At 42.0% G+C, this 15,809-nt stretch overlaps 1 protein-coding gene across 1 annotated transcript in view; it reads right to left on the bottom strand.

The window, feature by feature from the left end:
• The window catches only part of LOC120064975 (CMP-N-acetylneuraminate-beta-galactosamide-alpha-2,3-sialyltransferase 2-like), a 29,987-nt gene extending 15,544 nt beyond the window's left edge, over positions 1–14,443 (bottom strand). Inside the window, exon 1 of the mRNA XM_039015589.1 lies at positions 14,370–14,443. The gene's annotated coding sequence lies outside the window, so the exon portion shown is untranslated. The remainder of the gene's footprint in view (positions 1–14,369) is intronic.
• Positions 14,444–15,809: the final 1,366 nt, after the last annotated feature.

Here is a 15,809-nt window from a genome sequence, read left to right as displayed (position 1 = left end):
CAAAGGGATATTCAATGTCTGCTTTTTTTTAACCCATCTAGCAATAGGTGCCATTCTTTGCAAAGCATTGGAAAACCTCTCTGGTCTTTGTGGTTGAATCTGTGTTTGAAATTCACTACTCGACTGAGGGACCTTACAGATAATTGTATTTGTTGGGTACAGAGATGAGGCAGTCGTGAAAAAATAATGTTAAACACATGCAACTTATTACGTGACTTGTTAAGCACATTTTTACTCCTGCACTTATTTAGGCTTGCTATAACAAAGGGGCTCTTTGACATTATGGGGTATTGTGTGCAGGCCAGTGACCAAAAATCAAAATGTAATCAATTTAAAATTTAGGCTGTAACACAAGAAAATGTGTAGAAAGTCACTTTCTGAAGGCACTGTACAACACTGTACTACTATTCTATCTCAAGGCCATTAGACTGTTAAATTAGACTGTTAAATAGCCATCACTAGCCGGCTACCACCCGGTTAACTCAACCCTGCACCTTAGAGGCTGCTGCCCTATGTACATAGACATGGAATCACTGGTCACTTTAATAATGGAACACCAGTCACGTGAATAATGTGTACATACTGCTTTACTCATTTCATACACTACCGTTCAAAAGTTTTGGGTCACTTATTTCCATGTTTTTGAAAGAAAAGCACATTTTTTGTCCATTAAAATAACATCAAATTGATCAGAAATACAGTCTAGACATTGTTAATGTTGTAAATGACTATTGTAGCAGGAAACGGTAGATTAATGGAATATCTACATAGGCGTACAGAGGCCCATTATCAGCAACCATCACTCCTGTATTCCAATGGCACATTGTGCTAATCCAAGTTTATAATTTTAAAAGCTAATTGATCATTAGAAAACCCTTTTGCAATTATGTTAGCACAGTTGAAAACTGTTGTGCTGACTAAAGGGATATTTCATTTCATGTTAGCACTTGCCTAGTTAGATAAAGGTAAAATAAAATAAAAATAAAATAAAGAAGCAATAAACCTGGCCTTCTTTAGACTAGTTCATGAACCTTGTTTCTTAAGCTAAATATATTAACGTGGGCTATTTTGAGCACTTTTCTTCTGGGATGCTTGCTTTCATTACTTTTACTGGGAAGCTTAGCAGCAGTGGATGTGCTCATGTTCTTTATGTTAGTGGAGAGTGAGCTGCTCACAGTGGACTTCCTCCTAGGGCACACCGGCTTAGTGCTAACAGTATAAATCTGGTTCATAGGCACATGATTACTGCATACAATAGCTGTAGGATCAGTAGAGGCATTCAAGGCAGTTAATAGGGACATGAATTAGGTTACTTATATTGTGTCAACTGACACCCCTGGTGTAATGTACAATTGCTGAAGCATTATGACAACTCTGCGTCACAATGGTAGGGATAAGCTGAGCTGGGCTTGAGTCATTGATAAGTCATTGTCTCAATGCAGCCTTATTGTGCTGTGAAAGGATCCAGGATCCCAAAAGATTTGGGTGGATCCCATCCTCCTTATTAAACGTGTTTTTTCCCCAAAAGGTATCAAAATTGTCAACAAAAGTTACGCCCATTGATAATCACGTAGCCACTTGTGAAGAGAAAGAATCCTGCTAAAGCATTCAATGCTGCGATTCAGAGATGGCAGAGGGACAGATATGATGGGTCTTTTGTTAGTGTTTAGCAGAGAGTCAGTCAACTCTTTAAAATCCAGTTTCAACTGTTCAGGTGTTCATTGACTATGGGGGCGATGAAAGCTTTATTGATGCTACCTGGGTGTCGGAGCTTGGTATCACCACTCAGCCCCTCTCCATTCCCATGAATGTCAGAGTGCAGGATGGGCGCTCTATTGGCCGAGTCACCAGCAATACGATTCCTATCGACCTACGAGTATCAAGGAATCACAGTGAGTGTATGCAGTTCCTGCTCATCGAATCTCCCCATGTACCCATGGTTTTGGGATATTCATGGCTCCAGAAAAACAATTGCCTGATCGACTGGGCTACTGGTGTTATCGTGGATTGGAACCCGTTCTGCCATTCTCATTGTCTCAAGTCGGCCCAGCCTGCTCCGGGACGTCTCCCTGCAGGCTTGAGAGAAGCCTTGGACCTCTCCACCATTCCCGCGGAGTATCTGGACCTCCGGGAGGTCTTCAAGGCCCGTGCTACTTCTCTCCCTCTGCATCGACCCTGCGACTGCGCAATTGACCTTCTCCTGGGCATTACACCCCTCGGGGGCGGCTTTACTCCCTGTCAGGGCCGGAGACCAAGGCTATGGGGGACTACATTGAGAACTAACTTGTTGCAGGGAGTATTCGCCAATTGGCCTCCCCTGTCGGCGCAGGGTTCTTTGTGGAGAAGAAGGACCAAACCCTGTGCCAGTGTATTGACTATAAGGGCCTTAATGACATCAAGGTCAAAAAACATTACCCTCTACCCATCATCTCCTCGGCTTTCGAACCACTTCAGGGAGCGACCATCTTCTCCAAGTGGGACCTTCGGAACGCCTACCATCTGGTTCGGATACAGGAAGGAGATGAGTGGAAGACTGCCTTTAACATGGCTAGCGGGCACTATGAGTACTGAGTTATGCCATTCGGGCTGACCAACGCTCCTGCTGTGTTCCAGGCCCTGGTCAATGATGTGCTCCGGGACATGCTGAACCGGTTCGCGTTTGTGTACCTCGACAACATCCTGGTAATTTCCCGGTCAGCTCAAGAACACTTCCAACAAGTCCTTCATCGTCTCCTGGAGAACAAGCTTTTCGTTAAAGCGGAGAAGTGTGAGTTCCATCGCTCCACTATCTCCTCACTTGGATACATTGTCACTGCATGGACATATACAGATGAATCCAAACAAGGTGAGATCGGTGGTGGATTGGCCTCAACCCAAATCCAGAGTGCAGCTGCAACATTTCCTGGGGTTTGCTAACTTCTACCGCCGCTTCCCCCCTCTCAGCACTCACCACTCGCAAGGTTCCCTTCACATGGTCGCCAGCAGCTGACCAGGCATTCTCGGACCTCAAACGTCGATTCACTTCAGCCCCCATCTTGGTCCATCCAGACCCGTCAGTTTGTGGTGGAGGTCGACGCCTCGGATGTCGGAGTGGGGGCCGTCCTGTCCCAGAATTCTGCCCAGGACCAAAAGCTGCACCCCTGCGCTTTCCTCTCCCATCGTCTTACCACTGTTGAGGAGAACTATGATGTGGGAAATTGAGAACTCCTCGCCATCAAGATGGCGTTGGAGGAGTGGAGGCACTGGTTGGAAGGGGCGGAACACCTATTCTTAGTGTGAACTGACCATAAGAACCTGGAATATCTCTGCACCGCCAAGTGCCTCAACTCTAGGCAGGCTCGTTGGGCCCTGTTATTCACCTGGTTCAATTTCACTATCTCCTACCGCCCAGGGTCCAAGAACGTGAAACCGGACACACTCATGGTTGTATTGACCCGCTGCTACTCTGTCTGACCCCGAGACCATCCTCCCTACCTCCTGTCTAGCGGCTGCAGTCCGTAAGGAGCAGTGTTCCCAGCCAGAAACCGGATGTTTGTCCCAGACTCTGTCCATTCCCGGTCCTGGACACACATTCCTCCAGACTGACCTCTTATCCATTCTCCCGTCGGACTTCCATGGTACCGGATGTTTGCGCATTCGTCACTGCCTGCACGGTATGTGCACAAAATAAGACTCTGTGGCAAGCTCCGACTGGCCTTCTCCATTATTCCTCACTGCCCCTGGTCCCATATATCCCTGGACTTTGTTACTGGGCTTCCCCTGTCAGACAGTACTATCCTGACGGTGGTGGATAGGTTTTCTAAAGCTGGCCATTCTGTTCCCCTTCCCAAGTTACCCTCAGCCAAGGAGACGTTCAGCTCATGGTGCAGGACATCTTCCATGGACTTCCGGTCGACATGATCTCCGATCGGGGTCCCAGTTCTTGTCCCAGTTCTGGAAGGTGTTCTGCACCCTCATTGGGTTGTCGGCCAGCCTGTTCTCTGGTTTCCACCCCCAATCTAGTGGCCAGTTGGAGCGAGCCAATCAGGACCTGGAGACGGCCCTTCGTTGCCTCGTCTCCCCCAACCCCACCACCTGGAGCCAGCAACTCATGTGGGTGGAATGCGCCCGCAACACCCTTCCCTGCTCGGCCACTGGTCTCTCGAGTGTTCCTTGGGATATCAGTCCCCGCTCTTCCCCTAGCAAGAGGAAGAAGTCAGCATACCCTCTGCCCGAATTTTCATCCGCCGCTGTCACCGTACCTGGAAGAGAGCCTCTCTTTTGAAGACCACATCCAGGTATCGGCGACAAGCAGATCGCCACCGGACCCCTGCTCCCCTCTATCGGCTCGGGCAGATGATATGGCTCTCCACTCGGGACCTGCTCCTCCGGGTGGAGCCCCGTAAACTTTCCCCGTTTCATCGGCCTGTTCCCCATCTCTAAAATCCTTAGCCCCTCTGCTGTTCACCTTCTGTTGCCCCGCACCCTCCGTATCCATCCTACGTTTCATGTGTCCAAGATAAAACCTGTGTCTCACTATCCTTTGTCTTTTTTTTTTTTTTCCAGGTTTAACTTATAACCAGAGAGTGTCCCAAGACCTTGCAGCATGTCCAAGAGATAGGGTATAGACTCCACAGGGTTAGAAACATATAAAAGAAGATTGTCTGCATATAAAGACACCTTGTGAGTTATGTCGTCCCTTAGTCTTCCCTCAATCCTCTCCTCCGCCCGCAGGGCAACAGCAAGAGGCTCAATAGCCATATCAAATTGGAAAGGGGATAAACAGCAACTCTGCCTGGCCCCCTGTGAAGAGGGAAGTAGCTGGAGGTAACATTGTTGGTGCGAACAGAAGCTACTGGGGACGAGTACAAAATCTCAATCCAGGAAAGGAATGATGGGACAAACCCAAATCTCTCTAGTACTATAAATATATATTCCCTATAAATATATATTCCCGGTCGAAACCTCTCTCTGTTGAGTTGAGTGGGCAGAATAAAGAACATTAAATAGCCGGTGCATATTTCAATTTTTAATAACGACATGCCACTAACTTTGAGTAAAGCCAGAGTGTCTATGTATGCGGATGACTCAACACTATACACGTCAACTACTACAGCGACTGAAATGACAGCAACACTCAACAAAGAGCTGCAGTTAGTTTCAGAGTGGGTGGCAAGGAATAAGTTAGCCCTAAATATTTCTAAAACTAAAAGCATTTTATTTGGAACAAAACACTCACTAAACCCTAAACCTCAACTAAATCTTGTAATAAATAATGTGGAAATTGAGCAAGTTGAGATGACCAAACTGCTTGGAGTAACCCTAGATTGTAAACTTTCATAGTCAAAACATATTGATGCAGTAGTAGCTAAGATAGGGAGAAGTCTGTCTATAATAAAGCGATGCTCTGCCTTGTTAACAACTCTATCAACAAGGCAGGTCCTACAGGCCCTAGTTTTGTCGCACCTTGACTACTGTTCAGTCGTGTGCTCAGGTGCCACAAAAAAGGAATTAGGAAAATTGCATTTGGCTCAGAACAGGGCAGCATGGCTAAAATTAATAATATGCACATCAATCTCTCCTGGCTGAAAGTGGAGGAGAGATTGACTTCATCGGTACTTTATTTATGAGAGGTATTGACATGTTGAATGCACCGAGCTGTCTGTCTAAACTACTGGCACACAGCTCGGACACCCATGCATACCCCACAAGACATGCCACAAGAGGTCTCTTCACAGTGCCAAAGTCCAGAACAAACTATGGGAGGCACACAGTACTACATAGTGCCATGACTACATGGAACTCTATTCCACATCAAATAACTCATGCCAGAAGTAAAATTACATGTAAAAAACAGATTAAAAAAACACCTTATGGAACAGCGGGGACCGTGAAGCAACACAAACATTGGCAAAGACACATGCATACACACACACACACACACGATAACATACGCACTATACATACACATGGATTTAGTACTATAGATATGTGGTAGTGGTGGAGTAGGGGCCTGAGGGCACACACTGTGTTGTGAATACTGTGAATGTATTGTAATGTTTTTAAAATTGTATAAACTGCCTGTGGCTCATAGTCGCTTGGGTAATTGTCTGTGGCAGTTTCTGTCTCGAAAGGATTTCATTGTACATTGAGCTGAGGATAGGGGATAGTTTAGAGGAGAATGCTTTATAAAATTCAATAGGGAAGCCATCAGGCCCAGGAGCTTTACTGCTCTGCATGGACTGGATTGCCAGAGTAGCTTCATCATCACTTATTGAGGCATCCGTGATGGTTTGATCATCTGAATTTAGACAGGGGATGTCCAGATTGTCTAGAAATGCATGCATACGAGATGTGCCTCTGACGAGTAAAGAGCAGAGTAGAATTGCTTAAATTGATTTCTTTGTGATTGGTAGAAGTTGAATCAGCTGCAACACAGGTATGGTGCTGCTGGCAGCGGATTGTCGAAGCTGGTGAGATAACATTCCGATTGGTGTAGCAGTCTCTCTTTGTAGAGTTCAGGAGTCGGAGAAGAGGCATATCTGTTGTCCACGTCTAGAATGAGTTGAGAGGGGATAGTTTAGAGGAGAATGCTATCGTGCTGCAGGCAGCGGCTTGTCGAAGCTGGTGAGATAACAACTTGCCAGCTTTCTCTCCGTGTTCATAAAATGTCTGCCTCGACTTAAACAGAAGCTGCTCCGTTTGTTTAGTGGAGAGATTGTCAAATTCCAATTGGTGTAGCAGTCTCTCTTTGTAGAGTTCAGGAGAAGAGGCATATCTGTTGACCACATCTAGAATGAGTTGAGATAGCTCCGATAAGCGTTTAGTGCACTGTTTGTTGTCATACGCTGTGTATGAAATAAGTTGGGCCCTTAGATAGTGGGTCAGTGAGTAGTGGGTCATGTCGCCACGCACGTTGTGACAGTACTGTCTGGAAAGCAGATATCCAGCTGGACAGGGCTATGGTCTGAGATAACCATGCTGTAATATTGGCTATTAGTTACAAAAGGAATAATTCTATTGTCCAGCAGTAAAAAGTCAATACTAGAGTATGAGCGGTGGACTGGAGAAAAAAAGGGTACTGTTTAGCTCCTCCTCCATGGATCAGACAAATTATAGGATTCTAGAAATGAGCTGATTATTGCACCTGATTTAGAAATGACATTGTTGGGCTTCGGTCTGGATCTGTCTAGACTTGGATGCAATACACAATTGAAATCTCCGCCCAGTATCAAGTGATGAGAGTTAAGGTCGGGAAGTACTGCAGTGAAGTCAGAAAAAAATTTCAGCGTCATCCCAATTAGGACCATAGAGGTTAGCCAGAATAACCTGTGTGCTAAACAATTTCCCCATCACTATAATATATCTGCCATTAGTATCTGAAATTACTTTGGAGGAGACAAACGGGGTGCCTTTTCTGATAAGGATGGTTTCCCCTCTGGCCTTAGCATCAACTTTTGTATGAAATATTTGGTCTACCCGTCCTCTCTTTAGTTTATCATGGTCGCTGGACCGGGAGGTGGATCTCTTGGAGAAAAACAATGTCCGGACTTAAAGACTTCAGACGAGCAAACACTCGGCTACGCTACCACATGGTTAATTCCTTTTAAGTTCCAGCTGTCAAAGCAAGTGGAGCCTAGAGTAGGTGAATTAGGCAAAGTAATTAGAAATGAATGTTAGTACAATCACATGGCCAGTGTGCTGAAAGGTCAGAGTAATAAATATAAAGAAAAAAACAGCTAAAAACAATAAAATACCCAGAAGAAAACCTTGGACCCCTATGCTGGCCTTCCCCCTGTTGGAAGGCTGCATCTACCTCTCCTAGACTACAGCAAAATACTACCATGTTAAACCGAACCTCAGTAGTACTCTTTCCCAGGGTGAACATAATCAAGTTTACACATAGCGAAGGGATTCAGGAGGGAACCACCTCAGTTCTCCAATGTATCTTATGCAATATGTATATTTGAAGGATAGTAAAACAATATACAAAAAAGGAGGTACACTACCGGTCAAAAGTTTTAGAACACGTACTCATACAAGGGTTTTCTTTATTTTTTTACTATTTTCTACATTGTAGAATAATGGTGAAGACATCACAACTATGAAATAACACATATGGAATCATGTAGTAACCAAAAAAAGTGTTAAACAAATCCAAATATATTTTATATTTGAGATTCTTCAAATAGACACCCTTTGCCTTGATGACAGCTTTACATACTTTAGTTTCGGGGGGCATAGTGGGATTTCTTGTAAGCTTCTGGGTTAGAGTCCCGCTCCTTGAAAGCGGCAGCTCTAGCCTTTAGCTCAGTGTGGATGTTGCCTGCAATCCATGGCTTCTGGTTGGGTTATGTGCGTACAGTCACTGTGGGGACGACGTCATTGATGCACTTATTGATGAAACCAATGACTGATATGGTGTACTCATCAGTGCCATAGGAAGAATCCCGGAATATATTCCAGTCTGTGCTAGCAAAACAATCCTGTAGCTTAGCATCTGCTTCATCTGACCACTTTTTTATTGGACGACTCACTGGTGCTTGCTCCTCTTAGTGCCAGCATCAATCTGTGGTGGTATGTAGACAGCTACGAAAAATACACATGAAAACTCTTTAGGTAGATAGGGTGGTCTACAGCTTATCATGAGATACTCTACCTCAGGCGAGCAAAACCTCAAGACTTCCTTAGATATCATGCACCAGCTGTTGTTTACATGTATGCATAGTCCGCCACCCCTTGTCTTACCAGACGCCGCCATTCTATCCTTCCGATACAGCGTATAACCAGCCAGCTGTATGTTGATAATGTCGTCGTTCAGTCACGACTCCGTGAAGCATAAGATATTAGTTTTTAATGTCCCGTTGGTAGTTTAATCTTCCTCGTAGGTCGTCAATTTTATTTTCCAATGATTGCACGTTAGCTTCTCAGAAGGCAGCTTGACCTCCATCCTCCTTTTCTCCGTCGTCTCTTCACGCAAATGACAGGGATTTGGGCCTGTTCCCGGGAAAGCAGTATGTCGTTCACGTCGAACTCGTTAAAGGAAAAAAACGCTTCTGCCAGTTCGTGGTAAGTAATCGCTGTTCTGATGTCCAGAAGTATTTTCAGTCATAAGAGACGTAGCAGCAACATTATATACAAAATAAGTAAAAAAATAAAGTTACAAACATCACAAAAAAACGAACATAAAAACACAATTGGTTAGGAGCAAGTAAAACGTCAGCCATCTTCTCCGGCTCTGTCTAATCAATAAGTTATCACTTGGCTCGTGTAAATAATTCTGTAGTTGTCACGATCGTCTTCTTGATAGACAGTAGACCAAGGCGCAGCGTGTGGAAAATACATCTTCTTTTATTGAGAAGAGAGAGAAAACACAAAACGAACACTATACACAAACTAACAAAACAACAAACGTGAAGCTAAATAACGTAAGTGCACTGACAAGCAACAAACGTTCAACATAGACAATTACCCACAAATACCTAAAGCCTATGGCTGCCCTAAATATGGCTCCCAATCAGAGACAACCATAAACAGCTGTCTCTGATTGAGAACCAAATCAGGCAACCATAGACTTTCCTAAACACCTACACTGAACACTACCCCATACATACAAAAAAAAACTTAAACAAACACACACCCTAAACTAGACAAAACACACAAAGACAACCCACCCCAACTCACGCCCTGACCAACTAAATAAATAAAAGAAAAAGGAACAATAGGTCAGGAACGTGACAGTAGTTGTCTCTTTAAACATCCTAAGGTCAACATCTCCATAGTGTTCACATTTCTCTCATGTAAATGTTGTAGCTACATAATAAGATTAAACAATTTATTTTGGAAATATCCAGTCTTTGCTATTTTCTTCATTACCATGCTGATGATTTCAAGTTGTATTGGATTTATTTTTTGTCTGTTAAAGACATAGAGTACATGTTGTTTAGTATATTTACTACATTTAGTGTGTTGAATTTATTTCTGAAGTAAGTTAATTTAAAGTTATGTGATTTGATTTATGTAAATACATTTAAATGTTGTTTCACACACAGTAACCAAAAAACTGATTTAATTTATATATTCATACAGAGTTTGCAGCAAACAGAATGTTCGTAACAAGTTTCCCAGAATTGTTTGCCAGAAGTTCACAATTTGCCTGAAATTTACCAGAACATTTTGCCACAAAACTAATTTGCTTGTGAAAATATGCGGCAAATTGGCCGAAGGTTTTTTAGGTAAGAGTTGATATGATTCTCAATGTTCAAATAGCTAGCAATAATGACAAGAATCTGCCATGTGGGGAATCGTAGGTGGCTCGTTTCAGCGTGTTGTATCTTGTTATTGATACCATGTCTTGTTTTGAGGTGTTTTGACTGAAGTCATGTCAATGCTAATTCAGCTGAAATTCGCCTGTTAGCTAACCAACAACTGTAACGATGTATTTGAGAGACAAGTGTTCATTGTGAAATGTATTTGTTTTCAATAAACATTGAGACTAAATATAGTTTTCATGTTGTCAGCAGTTGCGCACGCTTTTGTTGCTAAACAACCAACCCGTGTATGGAGAAAGGATTTTTTTCGAAAGAAATAACACCAAAGTAAATATTGTTCCACTTGGAACCGATAGGTTGCGCGACCTTATTCATAATTTCATCACGAGTAAAGGTGGTGGAATTATGAGGGAATTTAGTCAAGGTCAGAATATGGCGTATCTGCAGACACACCTCCGCCACACCTTCATTTGTTTGATTTTCACCCCAAACGAATAGCGGGTGAAGAGCATGCTATTCTCATGCTTAAATTCAAGGTCAGAATACGCATAGAAAGTATTCACACCCCTTGACTTTTTCCAAATTTTGTTGTGTTACAGCCTGAATTTAAAATTGATTAAATGTTGATTTAAAAAAATTCACTGGCCTACACACAATACGAAATGTTTACAAATTAATTAAAACTGAAAAGCTGAAATGTCTTGAGTCAATAACTATTTAACTCCTTTGTTATGGCAAGAGTAAATAATTCAGGAGACATTTTTTGCTAAACAAGTCACATAAGTTGCATGGGCGCCCTCTGTGCGCAATAATAGTGATTATCATGATTTTTTGAACGGCTACCTCATCTCTATACCACACACATACAATTATCTGTAAAGTCCCTCAGTCGAGCAGGGAATTTCAAACACAGATTCAACCACAAATACCAGGGAGGTTTTCCAATGCTTCACAAAGTAGGCCACCTATTGGTCGATGGGTAAAATACAAAAAAGTAGACATTGAATATCGCTTTGAGCATGGTGAAGTTATTAATTACACTTTGGATGGTGTATACCCAGTCACTACAAAGATACAGGCATCCTTCCTAACTCAGTTGCCGGAGAGGAAGGAAACCGCTCAGGGATTTCACCATGAGGCCAATGGTGACTTTTAAACAATTTGCAACAAGGCACTAAAATAATACTGCAAAACATGTGTCAAAGGAATTAACTTTTTATCCTGAATACAAAGTGTTATGTTTGGGGAAAATCCAATAAGGACATTACTGAGTACCACTCTCCAGCTTTTCAAGCATAGTGGTGGCTGCATCATGTTATGGGTATGTTTGTAATCGTTAAGTACTGGTAAGCTTTTCAGGATAAAAAAAAATGGAATGGAGCTAAGCACAGGCAAAATCCTAGAGGAAAACCTGGTTCAGTCTGCTTTTCAACTGTGAATGTTCCTGAGTGGCCGAGTTACAGTTTTGACTTAAATCTACTTGACAATCTATGGCAAGACATGAAAATTATTGTCTAGCAATGATCAACAACATTTTTGACAGAGCTTGAAGAATTTTGAAAATAATAAGTGGCAAATGTTACACAATCAAGGTGTGGAAAGCACTTAATCTTACCCAGAAAGACTCACAGCTGTAATCACTGTCAATGGTGCTTCTACAAAGTATTGACTCAGGGATGTGAATACTTATGTAAATGTATTATTTCTGTATTTAATTTTCAATACATTGGCATGTTTTCATTGGCATTATAGGGCATTGTGTGTGGAAGGGTGAGATTTTTTTTAATTTAATCCATTTTGAATTCATGCTGTAACACAACAACATGTGGAATAAGTCAAGGCATATAAATACTTTCTGAAGGCACTGTATCCCAGTTTGCTTTCAGAATTTAGAACCATGGAAAGTGAGGTAATTTCCTGCCGTATTCAGTTGTCAGTCCAAGTGCAATACTTTCTTGGCAGGCCTTCTCCATATGTTTTTGAGGTCACACAGTCATACTGTAGGATGGGCCCATCAGGTTACTGGAAATACTGATCTATAAATCAGCAGGCAAAGGACATCAAAACCTAATGGTGCTTATCTCCTTGCTTGGCTTCCTTCCTGTGTCTGGTTTGTGTAGTGCCCAGATAACAATCCATTAAATGTAGAGGTACTGTTCTAAGTGCAAGGGTTACCCAAAATGAATTAGCTTGACGTTAATTTGAAAGATAAACTGACTGCATAGAGAAGTACACAGGGCCTTGTCTGACCAATACATCCTCTCTGTAATGAAGTACCATGCCATACAGTTTGGGGCACATAGGGGTTTGTATTACATTTTTGGGACATCATATACTGTTCTCTGTATTTAACTTTGTATTTGCATACAGCTGTTACACACTGTTGAACAGGATGTGTTCTATCTGATGAACTGTGCTTTCTCACAGCTTTATGATTAGAAAGAAACAGATCTAATAGAGCTCAGATCCCACTAGCATTTCCTGTTTGCTGTCCAAATTATATTTTTGGACCCCTGCCCTTTCACTTTGTTCTCTTAAAACAAAGAAAGAACCATTTTAAGATTGGATGGGACACTTTGAAAACGTTAAAATTACAGTTGAAGTCGGAAGTTTACATACACCTTAGCCAAATACATTTAAACTCAGTTTTTCACAATTCCTGACATTTAATCCTAGTAGAAATTCCCTGTCTTAGGTCAGTTAGGATCACCACTTTATTTTAAGAATGTGAAATGTCAGAATAATAGTAGAGAGTGATTTATTTCAGCTTTTATTTCTTATTTCACATTCCCAGTGGGTCAGAAGTTTACATACACTCAATTAGTATTTGGTAGTATTGCCTTTAAATTGTTAAACTTGGATCAAACGTTTCGGGTAGCCTTCCACAAGCTTCGCACAATAAGTTGGGTGAATTTTGGCCCATTCCTCCTGACAGAGCTGGTGTAACCGAGTCAGGTTTGTAGGCCTCCTTGCTCGCACACGCTTTTTCAGTTCTGGCCCACAAATTGTCTATATGATTGAGGTCAGGGCTTTGTGATGGCCACTCCAATACCTTGACTTTGTTGTCCTTAAGCCATTTTGCCACAACTTTAGAAGTATGCTTGGGGTCATTGTCCAATTGGAAGACCCATTTGCGACCAAGCTTTAACTTCCTGACTGATGTCTTTCAATGTTGCTTCAATATATTCACATCATTTTTTTTCTGAGGTCTTGGCTGATTTCTTTTTATTTTCCCAAGATGTCAAGCAAAGAGGCACCGAGTTTGAAGGTAGGCCTTGAAATACATCCACAGGTACACCTCCAATTTACTCAAATGATGTCAATTAGCCGATCAGAAGCTTCTAAAGCCATGACATCATTTTCTGGAGTTTTCCAAGCTGTTTAAAGGCACAGTCAACTTAGTGTATGTAAACTTTTGACCCACTGGAATTGTGATACAGTGAATTATAAGTGAAATAATCTATCTGTAAACAATTGTTGGAAAGATGTTCTAACCGACTTGCCAAAACTATAGTTTGTTAACAAGAAATTTGTGGAGTGGTTGAAAAACGAGTTTGAATTACTCCAATTAAACTTCCGACTTCAACTGTAGATAAATGACTACCTAGGGATAACACTGTTATGTGTCGTCCACACTTGGCACCTGTTTTGATTGACAATGATATAGTGAACGAATATGATGATAATCATTGTCCATTTTCTGTGTTGAGTAACTTAGTCACACAATCCAAATAAGTCCTAATAATATTCATCATATTACAATCAAAATGCCAGCTTCACCATAATAGAAATGGAAACAGTTGAGAATACACCATCTAATAGAGATTTTGTCTTTGCCCCTTGGCAAGAAATAGCAGCTGAACCAAAACCTCTGTGTACTTCTATAATGAAACTTTGGGTGGTTTGGCTGCTATTCCCAAGAAGAAAGCAACACACAGGAAATTACTCATGTTCAAAATTCACAGACATGCTTTTTAGTCAGTTTGTCTGAGTGAGAGAGAGAGAATGTGAAAGTATGACTAATTCTAATCAACTTGAATATATGTATAGAATGTCAAAAGAAAGAAAAATAACTGTTCTTTTTGTTTGAGAAAGAGAGAAAAAGAGAGGCATGGTTACCTTGTTTGATGCCTGATAATGGGAGTCCTGGCTGTAGCTCCAGTCTGGCTGTATGTCCCATTCCTTGCGCTGTGGGGGAGTGTAATCTGCACAAAATGGTTTAGATTATGACGTGAGGGGGCATGTCAGTATGTGAGAGGCTCTTTTTTCTATACAAAGAAGTGGAGCAGAGCATTTTTTGTCCACTTCAGTTCACTTTCAAAAGACTAATGCACGTCCCAGTCCCAAGCTTCATTCATACCTGGTTCTAATATGTGTCCTGTGTCCTGATCCTGTCCACATTCTAATTGTTCCCACATTTTCAGACATGCGGCTACTCATGGCATTAAAATGTGTCTCTTATCCGTCCATTGTGTCCCCATTGTGACCAGATTTCCTGGTCCCTCCCTGTACGCAAATCATTTGACAGGTATTCTTTCAAAATAATATTGATTTTGACACATATTGATGCCATAAATTAAATGGTGCCACCTGTCAATGATTTTAGATGGTGGAATTATGATTAAAATGGTTTTACTGTGCAGATCCGTCTACACTTGTAAGATATCCAGACAATGTGTGCCTGACTACCTCCAGAGGTGGGCAGGAAGAACTGATCACAATCAGATCACAATTTGTCTTTTGGTTGTCTACACCTGTCTAAAAATGTCAATTCAAATTCCCTGAGGGAACATTTTGTGTGGTGCCGAATTGGTCTATACAAGACACATTGGGGCGGCAGGTAGCCTAGTGGTTAGAGCGTTGGACTAGTAACCGGAAGGTTAAAAGATCGAATCCCCGAGCTGACAAGGTAAAAATCTGTCGTTTTGCCCCTGAACAAGGCAGTTAACCCACTGTTCCTAGGCCGTCATTGAAAATAAGAATTTGTTCTTATACTGACTTGCCTAGTTAAATAAAGGTAAAATAAAAATAATAATAATAACATAAAACATATGAGGTTCAAACTTAACTGCCCACGGTGTCAATGTGTTTTGGTGCAGAGATGGAGCGGTTTTAGGATTTGCCATCAGCCAGTGGAAGATGATAAGATGGAAGTGGTTATGGGTAAGATTTGTCGTTCTTTTGTGTGGAGAGACGGCAACGTGTACAGCCATGTCTGTGTCTCAGTCACGTCACATTACTCTAATACTGCTCTTTCTCTCCCTCCAGATCCATGGAGCCTTGACATGCTCTCTCCACTCTGGCACATTTAGGTTTGGCATTGAACATAAGAAAAACAGATTTGATCAATACTTAGGCTAATCATCTTTCAGTCAGATTTCTTGGCCAGAATGCAAAGACCCATACCCAATCCAGAGAGATGCCATGATAAATGAGTTCTCGTGTGTGGGTGTGCGAGTGCGTGCGTGCGTGCATGAGCATGTGCATGTGTCTAGTTTGTGAAAATTCTGGTATGGCCAAACAAAGAGCTTTCACATAGGAGTTGTAAAATGAACCATA

This window comes from Salvelinus namaycush, chromosome 20, assembly GCF_016432855.1.
Source record: "Salvelinus namaycush isolate Seneca chromosome 20, SaNama_1.0, whole genome shotgun sequence".
NCBI lineage: Eukaryota > Metazoa > Chordata > Actinopteri > Salmoniformes > Salmonidae > Salvelinus > Salvelinus namaycush.
This window is presented reverse-complemented; position numbering and strand designations above follow the sequence as displayed.